Below are 5,048 nucleotides of genomic sequence, written 5' to 3'. Positions count from 1 at the left end.
TTGCTCCTCCTCACACCGCAGCTCCTCCTCCGTCAGGCGATGCACATGGAGGGCGTAGGGTCCTTTGGCACACTTGTGCCGGGTGAAGGTGACCTCGTCCCCTAGATACAGGTCACGACCTCTGTGTCCCTCCGGCAGATGGCTTTCTACGTCTCTGCGGGTCACAAAGACGTCGCCGGGGGTATGATGGTCTCTAATGAAGCCCCACCCATGCTGCAGGTTGAACTTAATCACAGTCCCGATGGTGCGGGGACCATGAGCTGCACGGGGGTTCCTCCGGGTCCGGCTCTTCTGTTCAGCGCTCTGTATTTGCAGCCGCTGCTCACGGACCCGCCTCTCTCTCCTTTCCCTGTCAAAGACTTCCAACTGCTGGCGGCAGCACTCCGCACGCTCAGCTGCGGCTGCCCTTGTTTCCTGAGTGAACCCCATGAGGTCTCCTCCGATGGGGTCCCACTCGAACTGCGCTTCTTCCAGCGGGAGCGGGGTCATCTTGACAGGCGCCGGAGGCGGTATCAGGGGCTCATCCAGAGGCCGTTCCCTCCGGAGTCGGGGATTGACGAACTCCGGAGGCCACACAAAGGGCTGCCCATCCGGGCACGTATGCTGGGCGAACAGGTCTTCACCCAGGTGCGGCGCTCTAGAGGTTGAGGGCGCTGTGGTGGTAGCGGCGCCCAGGTTTACCAGGCCTTGCGACCAGGCTTGGGGCACCCTGAATGTGAAGGGCACCGTGAAGACGGAGGCGCCCGGGTGTTCCTGGCCTTTCGACCAGGCCGGCGGCTCGGCAGAGGTGGAGGGCGCTGTTGGTACTGCGGCGCCCGGGGGCACTCGGCCTTGCGACCAGGCCGGTGGCTTCTCCTGCTTGGCCGCGCTCTGGATTGAGGCACGTGACATAGCAGGGGGCGTGGCCGCGGCTCTGGCCGCTTGAGGCCTAGCTTGGAGCGATGACGCAGCGGCTACGGGAACGGTGAGTGGGGCTTCGGGCTCTGCGACGGGGAGCTGGGGCAGGTTTACGGCTTCTGGGCACGGGATGCTGTCGTCCCCATTACCTGCCTTCATCTCTTCGGCTCCCTCCGCGGCGCCGTCTCCGGCCGTCGTCCCTCCTTCGCCGTCCTCAGAGGTGGACTTGCTCCCCGCTGCGGGTGGCATGCTTCGCTGGCGGGCTCCGGCTTGCTGGGCCATCTCTCGAGTCCACTCCGCCAGTGTTTCCTGCTGCACCCGGGCCATCCTCCGTGCTAGGCCCTCCAGCGCGGTCTGTGCACGCTCCCGATCTCCGGGGAGCTGCGCCAGGATCTCCAGCAGGCCTTCTGGAGTGGCGACCTGCAACAGGCTCCTGACCACTGGGTCGGTGCTGCCTGCCTCTCCCTCCATCTCCGGGTGTGTTCTCTCTGGACTCTCCTCCAGACTTCTTGTCTCCGGGTGCGCTCTCTCCAGACTGCTCCAGGCGACACCCATCTTTGTTCTCTTGTTCTGTCTCCGCCCACATTGAGGGTGGTCCCGGGGCAACTTAGTGATTGTCAGTTCCAGGGGCAGTTCTCTTACGCTGATGGACACTTCCAGCATCACAGTCTCTGTTGGTGGGCGCGGTTTCCGCTTTTGGCGCCATTCTTCGACCTGGCCCACGATGGGAGGTGGCCTCTTGCCACCCTCTGGCACGCCCATAATGGCGTCCGCTCTTCCAAGGCGGGAAATCTTCGGAAATGGCGGGAAAAAGCTGCAAATGGCGGACAACCGGCGGGAAACAACCTGTGATGGGGTCCGTTGGCGGGGACCCTCCGGAACCGGCGGGAGACTTCTTTTTGAGGTAACGGTGAACTTTTCTTCAGGCACGCAGTACCCGGTTGTTGCGGGCACGTTATCCTGCCGACTACGCCAAAGTTGACGCGCCCCCTGGGCCAGTGCTGTTAGGGATACCCGGAGCCGGATCAGATGGGGGTTGTAGTCTCCGAGTGGCTGTGACCCGGTCCGTGCCCAGGGTGTCAAACTCAGTGTGTGGCAGTCCTTATAGATGTTACTAGATGTTCTTTTATGTCGACTACGCCACCCGTTGATTTGCGGTCACTACGGCCGCCGCTGCAGCAGGGTCCGCTGAGGCTGGTGGTGTGTGTGCAGCTTTGGGTAGTATAACCCCCAACGGGAGGGGTATAGCCTCAGGGGGTCAGCCGTGGAGGATGGTGGTTGTGAAGGTGCAGCAAAGAGACTCAGAGGCATAAAATGCAGTTCCAGGGTTTTACTTACTGGTGTTGCTCGGGTCACTGTGTACAGCAGTGACCACCCGAGCCGTGCTGCGTCCACCAGGTCCTGGACTCGGTCAACTCCCAGGCAACTCCGGAGTGTGGTCCTGAGCTCCTTTCTGACTCTCCCTTCTTCTGGCCGTTCCCACCAGGGATCCACCTAAGTCCGGCTCCCTCGGGCCTCTTGTTGGTAAACCCTTGTCTCTGGGTTCCCTGACCCTATTCTTGGGCTGCCTTCCGGGTGGATTTAGTGGGTGGTCGTGGCAGATCCTGCCCACGACCTCCGGTCTCTGGCTGAGGATTAGTGCTGTAGCCTCCACCAGCTTGGGATCCGGTACCCTGTTGCCGACCCTTCACCCTATTAGCTCTCTTATGGGCTCTTGGGGTCCCCTCTTCCTGCGCCTCTGGGTCCCTCTTCCTTCTCCTCTGCTCTGCTTCTCAGGCTCTCAGACAGACTGTCTGACTGGCTGACTGACAACTGACTGACTGACCCTGATCTAAGATGGTGCCCACCTTATATACTCCCTCTATGTGTGAGCTCAGGTGACCAGCACCCAATGAGCTCCTAGCTTTACCCAGGCTGCTCCCCCTATCTGCCCCTACACTACTGGGATGTTCCACCCCCCCTCCCACTCCAGCCAAGGACAGACTCGGTCGTACCTGCACATTTATTAAGTGGGAGTACCGTCGGTCTGTCCCCCGGAAATGGGATGTGTGTAGTGCATGCAGCCTACTAGCTCATTTCCACACTCCATCCTTACCCGGGAGTGGAATACCACACCTCTGGGTTGAGGTGCAATACCCCTGTAGCAGCCGAATCCTCAGGGTGCTACATTCCCCCCTGGTAAATCACAGCACGTCCTCGGGCTGTAAAAGAATAAACATCCAAAAACATACAAATTTTTTTTTTTTTTTTCATAAACATCAACATATAAAACATCATATATATTATCATCAGTAATAAACTTTTCATATAAAACTTTTCATAAATAACATTCTTGCTTCTGGTTCCTCCGGTCACTGTGCAACTTGTGACCGGGTAAAGTGCGACAGTCTCTCTTGGAAGAAAACAGTTTCCTATAAAACCGGTAGAGGGCGCCTTAGGAAGCGCAACTATATACAAATGGGATATGGCCGCTCTCAGTCCTCGACCAGTGGGATTAAGGACGGCTGTTCACAGTCCTCAGCCTGTTAAGGGATGGGGACACACGGGTACAGTTCACTCTTTTGTCCCAACGGGGAACATATTTTAAGCAGCAACAGTTTTTTTGGTACCCCTACGGGCAACTATATACAGTCTCTTCCCTACCGTACTCAACGACGGCGTCCTCCTGCTCTTTCTTTGGATTCAGTTTCTGTTTCAGACCCGTCCGGGTCCTCTTGCTCCTCCTCACACCGCAGCTCCTCCTCCGTCAGGCGATGCACATGGAGGGCGTAGGGTCCTTTGGCACACTTGTGCCGGGTGAAGGTGACCTCGTCCCCTAGATACAGGTCACGACCTCTGTGTCCCTCCGGCAGATGGCTTTCTACGTCTCTGCGGGTCACAAAGACGTCGCCGGGGGTATGATGGTCTCTAATGAAGCCCCACCCATGCTGCAGGTTGAACTTAATCACAGTCCCGATGGTACGGGGACCATGAGCTGCACGGGGGTTCCTCCGGGTCCGGCTCTTCTGTTCAGCGCTCTGTATTTGCAGCCGCTGCTCACGGACCCGCCTCTCTCTCCTTTCCCTGTCAAAGACTTCCAACTGCTGGCGGCAGCACTCCGCACGCTCAGCTGCGGCTGCCCTTGTTTCCTGAGTGAACCCCATGAGGTCTCCTCCGATGGGGTCCCACTCGAACTGCGCTTCTTCCAGCGGGAGCGGGGTCATCTTGACAGGCGCCGGAGGCGGTATCAGGGGCTCATCCAGAGGCCGTTCCCTCCGGAGTCGGGGATTGACGAACTCCGGAGGCCACACAAAGGGCTGCCCATCCGGGCACGTATGCTGGGCGAACAGGTCTTCACCCAGGTGCGGCGCTCTAGAGGTTGAGGGCGCTGTGGTGGTAGCGGCGCCCAGGTTTACCAGGCCTTGCGACCAGGCTTGGGGCACCCTGAATGTGAAGGGCACCATGAAGACGGCGGCGCCCGGGTGTTCCTGGCCTTTCGACCAGGCCGGCGGCTTGGCAGAGGTGGAGGGCGCTGTTGGTACTGCGGCGCCCAGGGGCACTCGGCCTTGCGACCAGGCCGGTGGCTTCTCCTGCTTGGCCGCGCTCTGGATTGAGGCACGTGACATAGCAGGGGGCGTGGCCGCGGCTCCGGCCGCTTGAGGCCTAGCTTGGAGCGATGACGCAGCGGCTACGGGAACGGTGAGTGGGGCTTCGGGCTCTGCGACGGGGAGCTGGGGCAGGTTTACGGCTTCTGGGCACGGGATGCTGTCGTCCCCATTACCTGCCTTCATCTCTTCGGCTCCCTCCGCGGCGCCGTCTCCGGCCGTCGTCCCTCCTTCGCCGTCCTCAGAGGTGGACTTGCTCCCCGCTGCGGGTGGCATGCTTCGCTGGCGGGCTCCGGCTTGCTGGGCCATCTCTCGAGTCCACTCCGCCAGTGTTTCCTGCTGCACCCGGGCCATCCTCCGTGCTAGGCCCTCCAGCGCGGTCTGTGCACGCTCCCGATCTCCGGGGAGCTGCGCCAGGATCTCCAGCAGGCCTTCTGGAGTGGCGACCTGCAACAGGCTCCTGACCACTGGGTCGGTGCTGCCTGCCTCTCCCTCCATCTCCGGGTGTGTTCTCTCTGGACTCTCCTCCAGACTTCTTGTCTCCGGGTGCGCTCTCTCCAGACTGCT

The sequence above is a fragment of the Phyllobates terribilis genome, unplaced genomic scaffold (assembly GCF_046119375.1).
Source record: "Phyllobates terribilis strain yellow unplaced genomic scaffold, ASM4611937v1 Scaffold_10__3_contigs__length_209671492, whole genome shotgun sequence".
NCBI classification, from domain to species: domain Eukaryota; kingdom Metazoa; phylum Chordata; class Amphibia; order Anura; family Dendrobatidae; genus Phyllobates; species Phyllobates terribilis.
Note: the sequence above shows the minus strand (reverse complement) of the source record.